Source organism: Python bivittatus, unplaced genomic scaffold, assembly GCF_059951505.1.
Source record: "Python bivittatus isolate LINGU-HERP-01145 unplaced genomic scaffold, Pbiv_v1 ctg000070_np1212, whole genome shotgun sequence".
Taxonomy (NCBI): domain Eukaryota; kingdom Metazoa; phylum Chordata; class Lepidosauria; order Squamata; family Pythonidae; genus Python; species Python bivittatus.
In genome coordinates, this window is record NW_028277034.1 from 15,660,179 (window position 1) to 15,683,628 (window position 23,450).

Below are 23,450 nucleotides of genomic sequence, written 5' to 3' on the forward strand. Positions count from 1 at the left end.
GGATATCTGAAGACAAAAAGAGAAAAAAATGGCAATTCTAGAGAACATACCTACTTTTCTGAAAGACATAGATCATTGTCAAGAATAGATATGATATGAACTTCAAAAAACCTAGCTAATAAGACAACCATGTAGAGTGAGAACCATGTAATATTAGTTTTTACCAAAACCATTTTCTTTTTCTGATCATAACCCAGTGATTCTGAGTCTTAAAAAGAAGCCTACTACCTTCAGATGGAGATTAAAGGAGAAGTTACTACAAAAAGACGGGATAGTAAAAGATTGCAAAAAAAAATTGTTATATTTTTTGAGAATAATTTAAATAAAGGCACGGATTTAAAAACAGTTTGGGATACAAGTAAAGCTTTTATTAGAGGTTACTTAATTCAATAAAATACTGAATTCAAAAAAAGCACAAATAAAAACACAAGCTATTTTACAGGAGATTAAGAGAAAAGAAGAATGAAAGAAATCACCAAGAAAGACTAACATTTTATATCAAACTAAATTATTACAGCAACAGCTGTCTAAGTTGACAGTAAGAGAAATTGAAACTAAAATGAATTATGTAAAACAAAGGAATTTTGAATTTGCAAACAAACCAGGAAAGTGGCTAGCCTATAAGTTAAGGAAAGAGAAAGAAAAGAGGATGATATTAAAACTCCAAGGAGGAAATATGGTTCTAATAGATAATCTGGCTTTACAAAAAGGCTTTCATCACTATGATTCCAATTAGTATAAAAGATAGGATACTTCTCTGGAAAGAATAGATGGTTATCTAAACTTGCAAAACTTACCACAGCCTGTTTGCTGGGTATGTGGATGATTGTTAGATTATGCCCAGCTGCTATGTGTGTTATTTTTATTTTCTATTTTTCCATTGTGCATTTAAACTCAATAGTATGGAATTGGTTACATACAAAAAAGAAATAGTAAAATTAACTGGCATGTCAATCAGTCAGCTGTGCATTTTGCATATGATGTGGCAGAATTTAGCTACATTTAGAGTCATAGTCTGAGAATAATAATTGCAAGTAAAATTGATCAGAATGACCAGAAAATATGTTTCAGTGTCGGGTTATCAACTCCGACCATCTACCAGCATAAAAAAGCCAATATAATAAATTGTGTTTTATAGTTTCTAACTGCAGCATGATGGGCATCAAATCAAACCAAGGAAAAGGCCCTCTTATATTTAGGGAATGTAATCTGACTTCGGTATCTAGCAGGTCTGTGGAGGTGAACAAGATGCTTTGGAGTATGTTCTTGAGAAGAGATGCCAGACCTAATTGGACATCAATGTCTTTAATCTGCGGCCTCAACATTACTGTAGCACAATTCTACCTAAATGTGCAGAGCTGGGTTTCTGGTTGTAAGGTTGTAAGGTGTAGTGACACAGAGGGATTCATCTCTGTGGAGTACATTGGGCTGATTCTCCTATCTACCCGACTAAACAGAAACAAAATAAAAACACAATACAAATTAAATAAAAATAAAGCCTAAAAGGTCTGGTGTGGGGGGGAACTACATGTTGCCTTAAGGTTTTGAACACATGTAGTTCAAAACCTTAAGGCAACTCTTGCAAGAAAATGCAGTTACCCTAGCCAATCCCATTGTATTCAAATTTAGATTTTGCCTTCACTTTATTTCTTTGTGTAAATAAAACATGTTCCCAGGAGCCTCTTTTATACGTATACTGTGTTAAATGGTAAATCACTTTTATTGTATTCAGTTAGAAAAGCAAAACAAGCATTACTTTGAGGGGACATCAGAAGTGGAAAAGGCTGGCACTTACACACTTCTCACTGCCTCAAAGCTGCACGACTTCATTGTCTGTACTCCGCCCAATCTGTACAGCAGATGTAGATGACTTGAGGGGAAATTCTATGGCTCTCTAAAGCTAGAGTCCAGATTAAGCAGGTTCTACATATTTAGCCTTTTCCATACTAAGTGTCAGAATCCTCCCAAGATTTAATAGTAGATTGTTATGATGGCTTGCTTAGAAATTGCTTTTTACATGCTGCGGTTCTACCATTGTAAAAGGTGGGGGGAGAAGGAATGAGAAACCGTTTGAAGCAGATGGCTCCTTGTCACAGGCGCTGGTATGCTCAAGGTTGTACCAGCAAGGGAATCAGGAGACCAGGAGCTAAGGGGGGTGTAGGGGGGAAAAGTAAGAAAAACAACTTTTGGCACGCTTAGGCTCAGTCTTCGCAATCCTTTGGAACTGTACACTTGTTCTCAATAAATGAACTTTCTTTTGAATCAATACTGGTTGCAAGGAAAGTTACTGGATTTGGGATCAGTGGGTGGCAGATTGTTACATTTTGCTAAGATTCCCAGTGAAGACTTCCACCAGGGAGCTTGCCCTGCAGAGAGTCCAAAGCCTCACGTTGACCGGGAACTACCGCGCAACAGGATGGCTGATGATGTCATTGAGGAAGAGGAAGAGAGGCTGCATCCTCCTCCGTTGGAAGTTAAGGTGGTAACCCAGGAGGAGCTGGTGCAATCATCGCGCCAAATTGGAGTGGAGGCGAGGGCAACGGCGACAAAGGGCCAAGGCCCTTCAATGAAAGACCGCATGGGAAAACTGAAAGGGCAGATGGGGTCCCTATCCGATGATGTGCGAGCGTTAAGGGCCACGGTGGATCAACTGCTTGGAGGAGGATTTACGCTCCCTACACGAGAGTCAGTGGCTTCACCAGGAGGAACGGAGGCGGTGGAGCAATCAGCTGAGGGAGAGGCCTCCAGCGAGGAGGAGGAGGATCTCCCACCTAGCAGAGCCAAAAAGAGCCTGATACAGCAGCGGGGCAGCTCCATGAAATTCAGAGGAGATGCTGAGCAGCTTGCTTGCTTCATCACTCAGGTTCGGATCTACATGGAGGGCTATGGTGGATTGTTCCACAGCGAGGAGGAGAAGGTCTCTTACGTGTCCAGTTTTTTTGAAGGCACGGCAGCCGAATGGGTGGTTGGCCTGCACCAGGAGAAGGATCAGGCTTTAAGGAAATTAGAGGATTTCATGGCGGCTCTCTGCACGCGCTTTGAAGACTCATGGGTGGTGCTGAAAGCACGATGCGACCTGGAAAGGCTGAAGCAGGGGTCCAAGTCGGTATCCGAGTTCACCTACAAATTCAGGGGTTTGGCACAAAGGCTGCTTGACGTGCCTGAGGAGCTCCTAATTGAGTTCTTCCAGAGAGGCTTGCATCCCGATTTACTGCAGCATGTGATGTGCTGGGGTTACCCCAAAACCTTTAATGGATGGGTCGCTATGGCCGGCGAGGTGGAAGAGCAATGGCGCACAGTAGAAGCGAGAACCTGACTTCCGCCCTTACCCGGAACAAAGAAGGCAGCTCCCAAGGAGAAGACCAGCATGCCGGAAAGTAGCCGGAGCCGTCACATCTGTTTCAACTGCGGGGAGCTGGGGCACTTTGCCGTGGCGTGCCCTAAAGCGAAGCCGGAACTGGGAGGTAAAAAAATGGAGCAGAAGGGGCCAAAGTCTTTGAAGCCTGGCAAGAAACAGTTGGCGGCTGTCGGCAGCAAGGCGGGCGCTGGAGCGGCAACGCACGGCGGTGGCAAAACCCAGAAGTTGTTAGCTCCGCTCTCTCTCTGACAGGTGGCCGCTCTTCCAGAGAAAGAAAGTAGTTCACGGGAGGACTCGGAGAGTAAAGAGATGGGGGTGAGTCCTATTAAAGTTTGGGTGGAACTAAGAGTGGTGAGGATGAATCGGAGGGCGGAGATATGGGTGCTGATAGACTCTGGCTGCTCTCGTAATTTGATTAATCCTGCCATTGCCCGGGGTTTGGGACTGCACTTAAAGAGACTCAAAACCCCTGTGATTTTTACCTAGCTGGACGGATCCCCAGCGGGGGGAGGTCCGGTGGAATATCGTACTGAAGAGCTCGAGCTGATTATGGGAGACCATAGAGAGACTATTAAATTCCTAGTAACTCCCATGGCATCCAACCCAGTGTTTCTGGGCATGAACTGGTTAAAAAGGAAGAACCCAGAAGTAAACTGGGAGGAAAAGATTTTGTGTTTCCCGAAGGAGGGGGGAGTTGAAGTTGAAGGAATTACCGAGACGTTGTCAGAGGGAGAGATGGGCGCTGTGAGTAGGGAAAAGGCAGTGGAGGCTGCAACTCAGATTCCCAAGCAATACCGTGACCTGCAGGAGATGTTTAGCGAACAGGAGTCAGATCAGCTACCCCTCCCATCGCGTCAGTGACTGTGCTATAGAGATTGAGCCTGGGGCTAAATTCCAAAGGAAGAAAATGTACACTATGACACCCAAAGAGTTGGAAGCCTTGCGGGAGTTCATTGATAAGAATCTAAAGAGGGGCTTTATTGTACCTACGCATTCTCAAATTGCTGCATCAGTGCTTTTAAGGGAAAAGAAGGATGGCTCTTTATGTTTATGTAGAGATTATCGGGGCCTAAATGCCATTTCTACAGGCAACCGGTACCCACTCCCCTTAATGAAAGACCTGTTAGCCCATTTATCCAAAGGGAAATTTTTCACGAAGCTGGATTTAAGGGATGCTTACTTCAGGGTGCGAATCTGTGAAGGAGATCAATGGAAAACTGCCTTCAACTGCCCACTGGGGTGCTTCCGTTATGAAATAATGCTGTTCGGATTAAAAGGAGCAGCGGGGGTGTTTATGCAACTCATAAATGAGGTGTTACAAGAGGATTTGTACCAGGGGGTGTTGGTTTATCTGGATATCTTGATTTATACTGAAACCATGGAGCAGCATGTACAATTAGTCAGGAAAGTACTAAAAAAGCTACTGGAGGCACAATTGTATGCCAAGCTCTCCAAATGCGAATTTCATAAACAGCAAATTGACTATTTGGAGTATAGAATTTCACATCAGGGAATTGAAATGGACCCGGTCAAGGTGAGGGACATCACGGGTTGGGAGGCTCCCAAAACCAGGCGACAATTTCAACGTTTCCTGGGCTTTGCTAACTTCTATCGGCAGTTCATACCCAACTTTGCCCAAGTAGCCCTCCCACTTGTTGAAAACCAAGGGCAAGGATAAGGCAAAGGCCTCTAAACCTGGAGCCCCCTTGGCCTGGACTAAGGAGTGCCAGGAAGCATTTCAAGGTTTAATGCAACTATTTATGGCTGAACCGATCTTAAAGCACCCTGATCCAGAACAGCCATTTGTCATCCAGGCAGATGCTTTGGATGTGGCAGTGGGAGCTGTGCTGTTGCAGAAAGGAGGGGCGGGAGAGCTATTTCCATGTGTGTACATATCCCAGAAATTTTCGGAAACTGAAAGACGCTGGTTGGTGTGGGAAAAGGAGGCGTTTGCAGTGTGCTGGGCTTTAGTTTGCCGGAGATACTTGTTGGAGGGATCACCCCATCCCTTTGAAATTTGGGCTGATCACAAAAATCTAGAGGCTTTGACTGCATCGAGGAAACTGTCTCCCAAGCAAATGAGATGGCCACAATATTTTCATCGATTTAACTTCTCCCTGAAGTACATTCCTGGGGGAAAAAATTTCCTGGCGGACGCCCTGTCTTGATTGCCTCAACACAACAGCAAGCAAGAAGAAGTGGTCGCTCCTGTAATTCCATGTGCCCAAGCAGCCTTAAGAGTGGTCACAAGAGCTCAGAGAAAAAGGGGTGAAGAACAACCAGAAGGAGAATTATTGAAAAAATTAAATGCCCAGATTGCCCAGGATGACTGGTTTAAAAAAAATAGCCAATTGCTAGCAAACAATCAGGGGGCATGGTGGTGGCAAGATAAGCTGTATGTCCCCACAGACGCTAGGAAGTGGGTCTTGCAAAGAGGTCACGACAGCAAAACAGCTGGTCACTTTGGCTTAGTGAAAACTTTACATCTACTCAGGTGTCAATTTTGGTGGCCAACTATGAGAAAAGATGTAGGGGAATATGTAGCTACATGCCCCACATGTGCAATGGCCAAGAGGAGAGGGGGCAAACCAATGGGGCTTCTACAGACAGTGGCAAACCCAGACTCCTTGGAAGCAAATTTCCATGGACTTTATTGTAGACTTGCCTGAAAGCAACAAAAAGACAGTCATCTGGGTAGTTACAGACCTTTTTTCCAAACAAGCCCATTTTGTGGCATGCCAATCCCTTCCATCAGCCCCCAAACTGGCTAAGCTATTTATACAACACGTCTACTGAGCTCATGGTGTCCCAGAACGAGTAATTTCGGATTGTGGGGTCTAGTTCACCGCCACGTTCTGGAGGGCGTTCCTAAAACTACTGGGGGCATCGCAAGGTTTGAGTTTGGGGTACCACCGCCAGACGTCAGGATCCTGTGAACGTCTGAACTCAGTACTAGAACAGTATTTGAGATGTTTCATTAACTACCAACAAGACAATTGGGATGAGCTGTTACCTTTTGCTGAAGTGGCTTATCATAATGCGGTGCACCAAAGCACTGGCCTCACCCCTTTTAAAATAGCTACAGGACAGGACTTTGTACCCATCCTGGAACTACCTAAAGAGTCCACTCAAGTCACTTCAGTTGATGAATGGGTCCAACAAATGACGCAAGTGTGGCCTCAGATTGCTGCATCATTGAAGGAGGCCAGAGCAATGTACAAAAAATTTGCAGATGCTAAGAGAACCCCAGAGAAAGACTGGGAAGTAGGCGAAAAGGTTCTTTTGTCTACCAAGCATCTTAAATCATTACAACCTTCGAAAAAGCTTGCTCCCAAGTTCGTAGGTCCTTTTGTTATTGATAAAGTGATTCATCCAGTCTCAGTACGATTGCAGATGCCTGCTACATTTAAAAGAATCCATCCAGTCTTCCACTATGACCTACTTAAACCCTACTAAGAGTCATCTCAATGGCATTCCTCCCCATTGCCATCTAAGCCAATGATGGTTGAAGGAGAACAACATTTTGAAGTTAAAGAAATACTGGACAGTAGAAAACATAGAGGGGAGATTCAGTTTTTAATTCAGTGGAAACATTTTCCTAAATCACTGGCTGGGTTGACAATAAACATGTAAAGGCTCTAGATTTAGTTAAAAAATTCTATAATGCTTATCTTACAAAGCCTTAACACTTGCCATTGTTATCGTATCATGTTTTCCTTTTCTTTTTGTTTTTTAGGGTGAAGAATATGAGTCATCTGACTGACATCCTCACTTGTGGAGGGGCAGCATCTCAGAATCCTCGCAAGATTTAATAGTAGATTGTTATGATGGCTAGTTTAGAAATTGCTTTTTACATGCTGCGATTCTGCCATTGTAAAAGGGGCGGGGGGAGAAAGAATGAGAAACTGTTACAAGCAGATGGATTTGGGATCAGCGGGTAGCAGATCGTTACACTAAGTCAGGAAGGCCAACAAGTATCCAATATAACATACAGTGGAACCTCGGGTTACGAACGCTTCTGTTAACGAACTTTTCAGGTTACGACCAGCTCCGGCCGCAAAATTTTGCTTCAGTTTGTGAACTCCGCCTCGGGGTACGAACAGGATACGCGGCCATTTTCCCTCCCGTGACACAGTCCGCGGCCATTTTTCTGCCCCTGAAACGTGGTCCGCGGCCATTTTCCGGCCCTGACACGTGGTCCACGGCCATTTTTCCGCCCCTGACACGTGGTCCACGGCCATTTTTCCGCCCCTGACACGTGGTCCGCGGCCATTTTTCCGCCCCTGACATGTGGTCCGCGGCCATTTTTCTGCCCAACACGTGGTCTGCGGCCATTTTTCTGCACCTGACACGTGGTCCGTGGCCATTTTCCGCCTCTGACACATGGTCGTAAGGAGGGGGACTCTCCCTCCAAGCAATAGCCATCTCCCTGTCCTCCACACCAGAACGGATTAACGGTAATTACATTGAACCTTATGGGGAAATTTGCTTCGGGTTGCGACCAATTCGGGCTGCAACCAGATTCATGGAACGAATTAAGTTCGTAAACCAAGGTTCCACTGTATAAGGAAAGTTCCTACAGTTCCACCATGAACTTATCTAGAGATAGTTTTGACTGTATGTGACAGATTGGAAGTTGTACATCATCATCTACGGTCTCCACTGCTGAATTTCAGTGGCCTCATTCCCTAATTATCAGCAGCTGCCATTGCATAGTGGCAGAAAGCAAAATGGTTGCTGTGGACATGGTGCTTTTTCAGTCCACGATTACTATAACTTCTAAGAAAGCTGGTATAGATACTGTATAGATGCTCAATGTTTAAGAATACGCACCTGCAACTATTAGTCAGAAATCGTTACTGGATTTATTTTGCTTGAAAAGTTATAAAAAGGAACCAGAAAATAATAGCCCAGACCTCAATATCATTTTATTTGCTGTAGAGGAAGCTTGAGAAAAATCAGCCGCCACCCATAAGACAAACTATCTTAATAATCACATCAGTAATTTACAGTTATGTGTAATAGAGATTACAATAATTTCTTTAAAACCAAGTAAAAATATTTTGTAGCAAATTAAGATGTTTTCTTCAATCTACTTTTTTTACATCTAATTAGGAAATTGGGATTATTTAGTGATCCCAATGCTGACTGCTCTTTTTAAACTTTAGTGTTGACATTAATTTTAAAAAAAACTCACTTCAATTTTAATGTACATCCTGTTTTTTACATAGTTTCAAGTATAGGTCATATTTAATATTTTCTTCAATATATACTGTATCTGTTTGACTTAAGTACAGGATAGAAAAAGCACAATCATTTGGAAAATGCATCAATGAACATTTTTTCCTGCTGCATACCCAAGCTTGGCGGTTTGTTAAAAGCTGTATTTTGCTTTGAATTGTAATATGTGTTAAGTTTTCTAGTTTTAATCAAAAGTAAGATGGGAGCCATTTGTCTCTTGGATGCTGCAAACAGTGTTGCAAATGGGAGACTTATTCCATCTTCTTTTCCACTGTGCGTTCCTGTTTCTTCCCTTTCTCTGTGTGAGACTTATATTGCGAATCAGTACCAAAGAGTTTATCCCACCATGTGAATGTTGAGGAGTAATTGCCAGTGACGTTCATATGATGGAAGTCATGAAAGCGAGCCCCAGCGTAAAAGGCAACAAATTTAAAGGATTCAAAGGAATATCATAGCCACTAAAAAGAAAAATAATAGAATGCAAATTTTAATAACCTGAAGCCATTTCTCACATTTTTTAAAAAATTTGTGCTAATAATTTCAAATGGAATCCTCTGTCTATTTGGAAGGAAGTCCCAATGATTTCAGTGGGTAAATGAATATCTGACTGAGGCTTTAGATATTTACTTATTTCAGAATCAGCATGGCTTTGACTCTTCTAAAATTCATCTTTTGGAAAGTATTACAGAATATTTCTTATTTCTGTACTGGTCCACTAAATAAGTTTTATCTATCTATCTATCTATCTATCTATCTATCTATCTATCTATCTATCTATCTATCTATCCATCCATCCATCCATCCATCCATCCATCCATCCATCCATCCATCCATCCTGAATATGTGCTTATTCAAAGACTGTCACCATTATAACAAGCAGAGGAATAAAATATTGAATTCACTTCTCTTCAACTCTGAGAAGAGGTAAGGAACATACGATTACAATTTACTATGTGGTGATTATGCTCCATACACATTCACACCCCAGTCAAGTATGAGTTTTTCTCATTCTTATTCATTTTCTCCCACAGTACCTGCCCAGCCAATCTGATCTGGCAGGATTGACGCGCTTCAAGTTCCATCGATTAAACAATGCCATCTATCGGGACCCCGGCAGAGTGCCTTCTCTGCACCAGCACCTGCCCTCTGGAAAGAGGTTCCCCCCAAGATTTGAATGGCCCCACCCTACTGGTGTCTCAAAGGGCCCTGAAGTCCTGTCGCTTCACCCAGGCCTTTGACCAGTGTGACTGAGCCCCCTTTTCTTTTTCATCCCATCCAGGTATGTTATCTCTACCCTCTTTGCTCTTTTTTGCTTTGTGTGTTTTTCTTGTTTTAAATGTTCTTAGCAATTTGTAAATTGCCCAGAGTTGCTGGGAGTCAGGTGGCATATACATTTTTTTTTATTATTATTATTATTATTATTATTATTATTATTATTATTATTCCTATTCCTATTCTTATTCCTATTCCTATTCCTATTATTATTATATTTCAGTGTGAAAATATATATTCTCGAAGCTTCTGCTGACATTGATGAGGATATGCAATTGTCCTGAATGCAGAAAGTACTGAAAGTACTTTCAATTTAAGTAGTGAGAACCTTTTTGACCAAAGAATAACTGAAGAATGTACAAGCTTTTCACTGAGAAGTGACTATTTCTCCAAATACTTATGTGCAAACCAATCCTAAGAATATTTAATCAAATACAGAATCACTAATTTCAGTGAAAACTTACTCCCAGATAAATAAGCATAGCATTATCAGCCTTAAATGAAAATTCCTAAAAAAAAAGATCATTTTCAGGGAGTTCTTAACAGTTACACTTTAAGGACTGGTTTAAAATATTTTCTCCATACATTGTTTCATATACAGTACACATATATACATGCATCCATGCATACAGACACAGACACACAGACACACAGACACACACAGAAGATAAAAGCTAATGTAATAATAATTCTAAATTTCTGAATGTGAGCAGAAAGAATCATAACTAAGTAACAAAAGATTACCTGTGAGCATCAATGGTCTGAATCAAATGACAAATTAACCATGCCCACAGCAAAATCATGTGATTACAGAAGACCATTATTCCAAGGAAAAATCCAGTTCCAAGGATTATAGTTTCTAGAGGATGTACACATTCAGCTTGCATCCCAAATGGTGCCTAAGGAAAAGCATTAACAAAAAATTGTGTGGATATGTGTGTGAAGAAAATATTGAAGAAAATATTTCATATCTATGCTTCAATATGACCATATTGTTCCAGGAGATTTTCTTCCCTCATACATTAACCTTGGACTCACACTTACTTTCAGGAAATGAGAACTGAATAAATTGAATTCATTTCTAAATGGAAGAATATTTGCTACTATTAACTCCTGACAGTTCCTTAAGGCAGTGGGTGCTATAGAACCGTGAATACTGTATGATTTAAAGGCACGCTAAGAAGATTCTACAGATCAGCAAACTTATATAATGTGTATTCAGTGAAGTTCCCTAAATTTCTTATTGTAATTTCAGAACAGAAATCAGTTATTCAAAGAAGGTTGACAATAGAAAAATGTTTTACATGATTTGAAGCTACTACCACTATAGAAGGAAAGATATGCCCATCCTGTGAAATGCATCTAATGTTCAATTATATTACAATGTTTAATGAACCTGGTTGAAATGTATCACTGCAATTTCAAAGGCTGAACTTGTCAGGATTTTTTCATGGGAAGAAATTCATCCCATTATCTGTATAACAATATTATGTCTAGCTTATGTAGCTTACTGTATGTAAACAAAACAACTTGTGATTGTGTGTTGTGCATGTATACTGCTAATTACTGCCACCTATTGGCGTGTGTATGCCAGTTACCCAGTGGGGGGGTATGGAGTGCCAGTATAACTGGAGCATTAGTATGCCCAGCCCTGCAGTTGCAGTAGAGCATTAGCCACCATATAATTATGTAGTTTTATGGGTTATGTAGTTGTAACTAATAACCAAGTAGTGTACCTCTTCCTGAGAGTTTTTGGCTAGAGACTTTATGTTTGTGGATAAGTCTTGGATGCTGAATATATGAGAAGAAGCGTTTTTTCCTATATTTTGTATACAACTTGTATATTATGAAGTTTTGCATTTTTATCAATAAACAACCAGATAGTATATATTTTCTGGCTGAGTTTCTTTGGAGAACAAGATATGGACATTGCAGTCTGCAAACCTCTCATCCTGGTGTGTATTTTTTTTTTCTTGGGCAAATGTTTTTCTGGGAGCACTGCTGTACTCTGCTCAACAGAACTTTCTTACCGGTAAGTACGTATAAGATTATAGCTTAACCACGTAATCCAAAAATTTAAGGCATTACATACAACATATTCATGATGTACTTTGTGGGTGTATTTATATATTCTCTTGTGATGAAGGAGTCGATGCAGGAATAATGCCAGGTATCCTCAATCACAGCACAAGCAAAACACTGGGCAACTATCACAAACCTTTAAAAGAAAATTAGGTTTTGAGAGACTTATAGATTAGTACAACCTATCCAGGGACCCAGACTAGAAACCTGACACATTTAACATACACAGAACTTTTATTAAGATTTTTTCCCCCTCTTTCATTATTCTCAGATTCATTTATATTCTGAGAGGAATTCTAGCTTTTATACCTGGAAAATATTTTCAGAAAATAAATTCTTTGTTTAGAAAATTTCTATGGGGTTCTTTAATTTTGAGAATACCTTTACGGAAAATGGAATTATCAATCTGGGAGGATTCGTTCTTCCAAATCTGGAGCCATATCATCATGCTTACCTATTGTCAAGTATTAAACACTGGAATCCAACAAGTGGTGTTAATTTACTGATTTGGGCAACTTTGGAATGTATATAAAGCCCTACATGGGACCAGGTTACCTAAGGGACTGCCTCTCCCCTATGACTTCAACCCGTCCCACCCGATCACACAGAGGGGCATGCTTCAGACCCTCTCAGTAAAAGAATTTCGATTAGCGGGGTCCAGAAGGCGGGCCTTCTCTGCAGTAGCTCCCACTCTTTGGAACATTCTGCCCCCAGAGGTGCGATTGGCCCCTTCACTCCTGGCCTTCCGTAGGGCTTTGAAGACCTGGTTCTGCCTCTTGGCCTGGGGTGGGGAGGGAATACCTCAAGCATGGGGATGGCTAGCCCCATAGAGGCCTCCTGTCTTCAGATTTTTTCATTTTCTTGGATTCTCCTTTCCCTTTTTAAGAAATGTTTTTAAATTGATGTTTTATGTATTGATATATATTTATGTTTTTAATGTTCTGTGTGGGTCGCCCAGAGTTCCCCCATTTGGGGGAGATGGGTGGGGGAGAAATTTGATAGATAGATAGATAGACAGATAGATTAAAAATATATATATATATAACACCTTTGGTCGGATGGACAGTATTAGGATTGAAATACGCCAAACCTCTAATATCTGTGAAAAGAATTTCGACAATTAAAAAACTATGGAACATAATGGCTAATAAGAAAAGATTTGACCCTTTTTCCCATGCCAAATTGACTTTATGGGGAAACCCAGCTTTAAAAATTGGGAAAAAATAGTGATATGGAAAAATTGGAAGGAAGCAGGGGTATTGATTTTGGACCAACTGATAGATGATGAAGGTGAATTTTAACATATGTTGTGTTAAGACATAAACATCATCTATGAGATGTAATCCAATGGCAATATTTACACTTTCAACATTTGTTAACAACATTGTTTGGACCAGCAGCTTCTGAGACACCTGAGATATTAGAACAACTTGTTAAATCTTTTAAAACTAAAAAAAAAAACAATCTACTATTAGTCTGTATAGGTATTTTTTATCAAATCGGTTTGATATACAGATGCTAAGGGATGAGTAGAATAAGAATTAGAGGTTTCTATATTGCCTAGACAATGGGAGAATGTCTTAACTTCTATAGCAAGGGTGTCAGTGGATCTCAAACTATGATTTATACAACAAAAATAATATTTAGGATGTATTGGACTCCACTACAGTCGTGTGAAAAAGAAAGTACACCCTCTTTGAGTTCTATGGTTTTACGTATCAGGACATAATAAAAATCATCCGGTCCTTAGCAGTTCTCAAAAGTATGTAAATACAACCTTCGATGAACAACAACACATGACATATTACAACATGTCATCATTTATTTTACAAAAAGAAAGCCAAAATGGAGAAGCCATGTGTGAAAAACTAAGTACACCCTATGATTCAATAGCTTGTAGAACCACCTTTAGCAGCAATAACTTGAAGTAATCATTTTCTGTATGACTTTATCAGTCTCTCACATCGTTGTTGAGGAATTTTGGCCTGCTCTTCTTTACAACATTGCTTCAGTTCATTGAGGTTTGTGGGCATTTGTTTATGCACAGCTCTCTTGAGGTCCCACCACAGCATTTCAATCAGGGTGAGGTCTGGACTTTGACTGGCCCATTGCAACACTTTGATTCTTTTCTTTTTCAGCCATTCTGTTGTAGATTTGCTGGTGTGCTTGGGATCACTGTTCTGTTGCATGACCTAATGTTGGCCAAGCTTTAGCTGTCGGACAGATGGCCTCACATTTGACTCTAGAATACTTTGGTATACAGAGGAGTTCATGGTTGACTCACTGACTGCAAGGTGCCCAGGTCTTGTGGCTGCAAAACAAGCCCAAATCATCACCCCTCCACCACCATGCTTGACGGTTGGTATGAGATGTTTGTGCCAATATGCTGTGTTTGGTTTTCGCTAAACGTGGCACTGTACATTACGGCCAAACATCTCCATTTTGGTCTCACCTGTCCAAAGGACAATGTTCCAGAACTCTTGTGATTTGTTCAGATGCAACTTTGCAAACCTAAGCCATGCTGCCATGTTCTTTTTAGAGACAAGAGGCTTTCTCCTGGCAACCCTTCAAAACAAACCATACTTGTTCAGTCTTTTTCTAATTGTACTGATATGAACTTTAACATTTAGCATGCTGAGGCCTGTAGAGTCTGTCATTCTTGGATTTTTTGCAATTTCTCTGAGCATTGCGCAGTCTGACCTTGGGGTGTATTTGCTGGGATGTCCACTCCTGGGAAGACTGGCAACTGTATTAAATGTTTTCCACTTGTGAATCATCTTCCTCACTGTAGAATGATGGACTTTAAATTGTTTGGAAATGGCCTTAGAACCCTTCCCAGATTGATGGGCAGCAACAATTGCTTCTCTAAGATCACTGTTGATGTCTTTACTCTTTGGCATTGTGTTGACACACATCTCAGTGCTCAAGACCAGCAAACTCCTAAAATGTCGGCTTTTATAGAAGTAGTCACACTTGCTGATGATTAATTGATCAAGGACATTTGATTAGCAGCACCTGGCTGCTACTTAGCCTCTTCATACCTATGGAAGCAGGAAGGGTGTACTTAGTTTTTCACACATGGCTTCTCCATTTTGGCTTTCTTTTTGCAAAATAAATGATGACATGGTGTAATAAGTCATGTGTTGTTGTTCATCTGAGGTTGTATTTACTTACTTTTGAGAACTGCTAAGGACCAGACGATTTTTATTATGTCCTGATACATAAAACCATAGAACTCAAATAGGGTGTACTTTCTCTTTCACACGACTGTACATCTGTATAGAAAAGGATTGTCAAAAACAACATTTTGTTGGAGATGTAATAAGGACAATGCCTCTTTAAAGCATATATTTTTACAATGTCATACACTTATTAAGTTTTGGGAGAAAGTAGTGGACTACAGTATATAAATATGATTGTGCAACAGAAGCTAAACTTTTCAGAGGATAACATTCTTTTGAACTATATACCTAGTACATGGAACTTGACAACCAGACAATGTAAATGGATTCTCCATGCCCTTACTATGGTCAAAAGACTGATGTTGCAGCATTAGAAAGATAAATGCATGGCCCCATTTATTCAATGGCTTGAAGACCTGATTGCACTTGCTATTTATGAGTGGATCGCCTACAGACGTAGACTTTGTATGGACAAGTATAATGAAATATGGGACTCATTTATACAAAATACACTGGGTTAAAAAAAATGATAGTCATATAACTCTATTAGAAATATATATGTACTTGACTAATAGTTGTATTAGATAAGCATATATAGAATTCTAACTGTTTACTGTTATAATGATATTTTTTTTCTTTTTGTTATTTTTTCACTTTTATGTTAAAACACTTTTATGTATTTTTTTCTTTCTTTTTTAATAAAAAATAAATAAATAAATAAATAATTTTTTTCCCTCTTGGAGCAACAAGCAAAGCAAAATAAATCATTGCTCAAGAAAGATAGGAAACATAGAAGTGACATATGGTGCAGTTTCCATTATGTTTAACGTAACTCTTAGGCTTCCATTCACATCATGCATAAAGGAAATCTTTTATAACCTATTCCATTTGTTTTTGTTTTGTAGAATAAAGAAATGACAAAATCTGCAGAACGTTGCCATAATTTAACAGACAATTAGGACACTGCTTCCCTGCAACTAGTCTATTAAATTAAGGCTTCACTCTCTTGCCATTGTATTTTTAATCAGTTTGAAACTACTAAACCAGAAAGTAGAAAGCATTTTGGGTGAGAATTCTAGAAATTTCCCCCAAAACCCAGTCCTTCATCAGCATAGTACTTACATTTTTTTTAATCTGTGAAAATACATATTTTAACAAACAAATTAATAGTGAAAAACAACTGGATATTACTTACCATCTTGGCATGCTTTCCCAGTCATAGGGAATATTAAAATATTCTGTGAAATAATAGGTACCACATATCAGAGGCAGCTGAATAGCACAGTGATTGAACATAAGTTGTTTGAAACATTTCCATTGTCCTTCCCGTGTTTCTGGTCTATCCTATAACAGCAGCAAAGAAAGAAAAAATAATTAAACAATGCATATTAGAAATTAATTACATCTTTCCCACAGGCCTCTGTTCCCAACTACATGATATCAATATCACAAAACATGTATCGCAACATAGGTTTTGCACTTCTGTACTTGTGTTACAATGTCTCCTACATGTAAAGGGTGGAGGATGCACGTTTTCTCCTTGCCCCCACCCCACATGCCTATGTTCGTTCCAGTTACCAAGACGAGAGAATTACTGCCCATTCATAGGGTTCTCTTAAAAGTGCAATGCTAGGCATGTTTCCTTAGGAGTTTAACTGCCACTGTGGTCAGTGGGACTTTCTCCATGGTAAATATGCACAGGACTGCAGCAAAGCAAGTTGCTTCACTTGGGTTCCATATATTACCCTGCAAAATGTAATAAAACCGCTATAATACATATCTGTGTGTGTGTGTGTGTGTGCATGTGTGTATAAATAAAACATTACTGAATCCTTCCACAATTCCAGGTGGAAAAAAGCCATTAGGCACTGAAGGATGACAAGGGAGCTAAAGAGGAAGGAGACTGAAGCCTCTCTGAAGAAATAACAGTGGATGGCCATCCCAAATAAACTAACAGTTTAGAAGAATCCTCCACTGGTATTTTGTGTATAGTGCATTCCTGAAATGAGGCAGTTTGGGTATGAGTAAGTGAACCATTTTTTTTTTTAAATCAGGGAAATGCTCCCTGATTTTATTTGTTCTTGGCTGAGACATAGGCTAATAATTTTAGGTGAGATTTCTTGTAATGCACTTTAATCAATACAAGTATTAGTGACTGTTCAACAAATAACTCATACAATATATTCCACCAACAAGTCTAGTTAAAGCTCTGGTTTCAGTAAAGTCTTCTGTGGGCAAGAACAATGTATGTGTCTGCTTTCACTCAGAAAAAGGACTGCCCACCGTTTCAAGATGTACAGTACAGACTTTTCTGGTAAATCAGTAGTCACAATCGGTATTGTCTGAAACAAAAAATACACCCTAAGATAGACGTTCATTTGTAGGACAGAAATTCTTCCTAACAATGATAGTTGTAATTTCTCCCATCTTAACATACCGTTCTTAATTTTGTTCCATGTCTTAACATAATTATTCTGGAACAGCATACAGTTCATATTTGTCAGATTAACACCCAAATATTTTATCTTTTTCTCAATCTTAAAACCTGCTTTATTCATCAATTCTATTTGGTCTTGTATCTTCATGTTTTTTGTTTGTTAACATTAAATTCAGCTAGTGCACCAATTTCTTTTAATTTTCTCATTAATATCTCTATCCCTTTCAGAGGATCTTTTAAAACCAGCACTAAATCATCTGCAAAAGTTCTCAGTTTATACGTCCATATCTTCTAAAACTTTAAACAGGAAAGGCCAATTAAGATTGTCAAAAACTTTCTCTGCATCCCAAAAAACAGTGCAGCTTGTTTTTCATTGTGCTGTTCCAGATATTCTATGATGTCTGGTACTCTTCTAACATTATCTTTTAATTGTCTCTTAGGCAAAAATCCACACTGACCTTCATGAACAAAACCTTGTAAAATCATTTTTAATCTATTTGCCAAAATCGTTGTAAATAACTAATAGTCATCATTTAGTCATGGTATTGGTGTATAATTTTTGGTTAAGTTTAAGTCCTGTCCCTCTTTGATGTATTGAAGTAATACTTGCTTCTTTCCAAGACTGTGGCATCCCATCTCCTTGTAAAATAGAATTCATTGTATTTTGAAGTGGCTGTAAAATTTCATCTTCAAAACATTTATAGTAAGACTTTGGTAATCCATCTGGCCTGGGTGCTTTTCCTAGTTTAATCTTTTTTATAGCTTCCGAAATTTCCATTATTGTTATAGGTCCATTCATTATCTGTCTTTGTGCATCTGTAAGCTGTGGTAAGTTTTGCAAGTTTAGAAAACCATCTATTCTTTCCAGAGAAGTATCCTATCTTTTATACTAATTGGAATCATAGTGATGAAATGCTTTTTGTAAAACCAAATTAACTGTTAGAACCATATTTCCTCCTTGGAGTTTTAATATCATCCTCTTTTCTTTCTCCTTCCTTAACTTATAGACTAGACACTTTCCTGGTTTGTTTGCAAATTCAAAATTCCTTTGTTTTACATAATTCATTTTAGTTTCAATTTCTCTTACTGTCAACTTAGACAGCTGTTGCTGTAATAATTTAGTTTGATATAAAATGTTAGTCTTTCTTGGTGATTTCTTTCATTCTTCTTTTCTCTTAATCTCCTGTAAAATAGCTTGTGTTTTAATTTGTGCTTTTTTTCAATTCAGTATTTTATTGAATAAAGTAGCCTCTAATAAAAGCTTTACTTGTATCCCAAACTGTTTTTAAATCCATGCCTTTATTTAAATTATCCTCAAAAAATTATAACAATTGTTTTGCAATCTTTTACTATCCCGTCTTTTGTAGTAACTTCTCCTTTAATCTCCATCTGAAGGTAGTAGGCTTCTTTTTAAAACTTAGAATCACTGGGTTATGATCAGAAAAAGAAAACGGTTTTGATAAAATCTAATTCTAGATGGTTCTAACTCTACATAGTTGTCTTATTAGCCAAGTTTTTTGAAGTTCATATCATATCTATTCTTGACAATGATCTATGTCTTTCAGAAAAGTAGGTATGTTGTCTAGAATTGCCATTTTTTTCTCTTTTTGTCTTCAGATATCCACTAAAGTTAATTATCCATCAAATCAAAAAAGGTCGTCGGTATCTTATCTTGGGTAGTTTTAATTTTCTTCTTAGATGCTAGTTGTGGAGAAACCACACCATTCCAATCTCCCATCAAAATCCTATTCTCATATGTAAACTTCTGTAAGTCTTTTATAAACACTTGTTTATCTTCATTTGGAGCATAAAGTCCCAGTAATAGAGTTTTAAGTCCATGTCGTTCAATTTCCACCCCCACAAATCTGCCTTGTTAATCAGTCATTATTGGTTGTAGCTTTAAATGGGATTAATATATAATACAACTCCACTAGTGGTTTTTTTTGGTCCTGCTGAAAGAAATTCTTCTCCTAAATGTTTACATATTAAGTACTTTGCATCTCTGTTTCTTATATGAGTCTCTTGCAAAAAACTACATCTTGTTTCAGTTTTTTCAAATACTGAAGTACATTTCTGTGTCTGTGAGGGGAATTAGCCCCATTATCATTTCATGTTAGGCACTTACAATCCATCTTTAAGCAAATAACTAGAAAAGTCCATACCAGTAGCACCTAACTCCAAATCTTCCCTCTCTAAATCCTCCCCCATCAGAAATCTTGGTTTGTTTTCTCTGCAATTTCCATTTGGACCTCTTCCAAATCCCGCTTAATCTTTTGCAAACATTCTTTAGCCTTTTGAATAGTATTCATTCAAAATCTTCTCTGTTGAAAAGTAAAAGTTACACCTTCCAGCTTCTGCCAATGGAATGGAATCTTCTCTAATACCTCCATCAGGAAAGGGTAGTATTTTCTTTACCGCAAAATTCTAATAGGGATTTCTTTCAGAATAATTATATCTATATTATCAATTTTCAATCTTGATTTAAAATGTTGTTGCAGAACTTGATCTCTTGTCCTCCTCCTAACAAAATGTACTATAACATCACTTGGCACATGTTTTATTGTAGCAAAACAAGAATTAATCCAGTAGACTTTATCAATTTCCTCTCCTTTCTCTTCTTCTTCGCAGTCTAAAATTTCCACCAAGAGTTGAATCCTCTTTCTCTTAATATTATCATTTGGATTCTCTGGGAAGGCTCTAAATCACAGACAGAACTCTTTCTCTCTCAATTCCAGCAAAGCTAAATTATCCATCCCTCTTTCAAATTCTGAGTCTCTGATTGCTGATTTATTCTCTAGAATTTCCATCCTATCATTAGTTTGTTTAATTTCTTCAGACATCTGTTTCATATCTATAGTCACTTGTTTTACAAAACTATTCATCTTATCCATTTTTTATTCAAACTTTTTTTCAAAAGTCAAAAATTTAGCATCCAATTCAACATCTAGTGACTGAGTCAATTTGGCTCCCATTTCATCAATCATCAATTTAAGACTAGCAAATATTGATTTATCTTGTCTTTCTTTATCTTTCTTTTCCACTGGAAACTCCATAGAAGTTCTTCTAGTTTCCAAATGGCTTCTGCATATTGCCATTATGAAAATTCCCCCAGAAATTATAGCTGTAGCACTGTGAAGAGAAAAGAGAACAAGGAGGGGGAAAAAGCTCTCCCCCCAAAAAGAAAAAAAAACCTCAATAGTCCTTTAAAATTTAAAAGTGTAATTCCAAACACATGACAGCATATGTCTCTACTGTAGCTAAGCTTCACTAAAAAAAAAGGGGGGGGGGGAGACAGAAAGGGAAAGCAGGATAACTACAGCAATTGCCAGCAGGTGTCTCTCAAAAATAAACTCAGCTAAAAGTAAACTAAATTGATAATCCCAGCCAACTGCTTCTACTGTCAACTGCAGTGTTATATCTGGTAACAGTGAACTGTAGGTCTTTCAAAGTTTCAATTCACAGGGTAAATAAGCTACTTATTTGGCTTCAGATTTTAATTTGATTGCACAATTAATTTTAATTTTAATTTGATTGCACAAGGCCATGTTGTTCGGTAGGCCACTATGAAATTCAAAGAAATAAGGCTACATCCCCAAAATTGAAAGAAAGACCAGAAAATTTGGACTCCGAAAAAGCAAAAATTCTGTTCCTTTCACTTTCTGTTCAGTGTGTGGTATGCCTTGGGAATGCAGCTTCTGGAAATCCTCAGAATTGGGTTTTAAATGAGTAGCAGTATTCTGCATTGAGAGACTAAGGCCATATGAGTATTGAAAATGCTGTTCACGATGCAGACTTTAACTGCATATATGCGTAGCCCTTTCTTGGCTGGTTAATGACTGCGTACCCAAATGTGGGACAATTTAGTCACCAACCAGTTTCTCAAAATTGGTTACAGATTAAAAGTGCTGATGATGATCTTCAAAGGTGAAGCAGATGGGTCTTGCTTGCAGAGGGTGCGTTCTGCCCCAGAAGAATTGTCTTGTCCCTGACATTTCTGACTTTCTGGGGCTGTGTAAGATTGCTCTTTGGTTGGTTGGTGGAGTTGTATTTTTACATTGGAACAGAAGGTTAGTCTAGCTGAGATACTTCTTGTGTTTCTGCTGGACACTGATAGCAACCCTATATGTTATTATCATATGCAAGCTTTGGGCACATCAGTGTGGCATGGCTTAGTTTAAAGGTAAACATAAGCAAGCCCTGCTCATGAGAACAGGGAAGGCTGCAAGCGCTGGGAGAAGAAGCGTTTGTGGAGTGCAGAGATGGCAGCATCGGGTACACTCAATGACGCTGTTCGGCTGGCTGAAGTCATTGGCACAGGATACAGTGTGCGGCAGCCTTCACTACTAGTTGCTGCTGGAAGGACACAAGTAACCACTGCTAATGACAATAGACTCAGTCTATCCTTCCCATTTTCTAAATGCTGACCCTGAGGACAAGTAAGATCAGACTGTCCAAGCACTCTGTGATAATAATGTATACAATTATCATGCAAAGACACATTGCCAGTGCAACTTCCAATTAACACATCTTGTTTAGGAAGCATTTCATACAATTGATTAACCAATTCCCCTCTAGCACATTCAATTCCCTCTTTACGTACATAGCATTCAGAACCTTGGAATACAACAGTATAGCCAAGTTTAGTTAATACAGGGACACTGAGAAGAGAATAATCAAGTGTAGGCACACAAAATACATCAGAAACCACTTCCCCCAAACAAGGAATGAACACGTTACTTTGCATAGTGACCTTAGCTATAGAACCATCAGCCAAGTTAACTTGTTGAATTTTAGGCTTGCATTTGGTCAGTAACAACTGCTCATTGTTTACAATGATTTCACTACAAGCAGAGTCCAACAACCACTTATCAGTACAATGTTTGTTTCTGTTAGACATCAAGGCAGACACCATTCTAGTGCTTGCTTGCTTTTTAACAAATTGTCCTTTTCCACGACAAGGAGCCTTTCTGGAACTCTCAGTAAGCTGATTTTTCATAGGACAGTCTTTTAGAAGATGTTTGGTAGACTGACAACGAAAGCATTTCCTCACCATGCACGGAGTCTCTGTGCCAATAGAAGAGCGCTGCTTTACGTTATCAAGCCTCTTCTTTGATGGTAATTGTAAATCCCTTGAACTCTGAATTTCTTGCAATCTGTTTGTCAGGTAATCAACAGTAAGATCTGCAGGTGATAAAACATTCACAGCTTCTACAAGCATATCAAACGAATCATCCAGACTCGAAAGTATTATATATGCTTTTTGATTCTCGGGAAGCTGCATATTCCGATCTGCCAACTCAGCAAACAAAGTTTTCATCTTGTTCAGATGCTCAATCACATTAGCACCTTGCTCCAATTTAAGGTTATACAACTGCTTTGACAAACCTACGATGGCAGCTGAAGTCTGTCTTGCATAGATTTCACGCAATGCCACCCAGCATCCATTAGCAGTCTCCAAATTACGAACATGCACTAGTTCTGAAGACTCAAGTCCCAATATAAGATTACCATATGCACAGTCAAGCAAAACTCTCTCAGCATCTGTAGGAGCTGCTGGCCCAGGATTGTTTACAACTTGCCAGAGCCCTTCCTTCATGAAGAAAGATTTCAACTTTATACTCCATGTCTGGTAGTTCTTTGAATTCAGTCTTTCAAACGGAAGACTCACCGTTGTCGTTGCCATGTTTTATTCTTTATAACAGGCACTTGACACAGAAAGAATCCAAACTTCAAACAAAACGTTGACCAGATGCTCACAAGCAGGGTGATAAATCCAGAAATCTCCTGTCACTTAGGAATGTCAGTCCTGGCTTCCAGCACCGGCATCCACGGCAAAACAAGCCTGGAATTTCACGCCTGGGCTAGCACACGCCTGGGA

At 39.1% G+C, this 23,450-nt stretch overlaps 1 pseudogene across 1 annotated transcript; it reads right to left on the reverse strand.

The window, feature by feature from the left end:
- Positions 1–8,228: 8,228 nt before the first annotated feature.
- Positions 8,229–23,255, reverse strand: LOC103053887 (methylsterol monooxygenase 1-like; annotated as a pseudogene). Its single transcript, XR_015794651.1, has 5 exons — positions 23,241–23,255; positions 16,331–16,479; positions 11,964–12,089; positions 10,616–10,770; positions 8,229–9,057 (listed from the first exon to the last, which is right to left on the reverse strand). The product of XR_015794651.1 is annotated as a methylsterol monooxygenase 1-like (transcript).
- Positions 23,256–23,450: the final 195 nt, after the last annotated feature.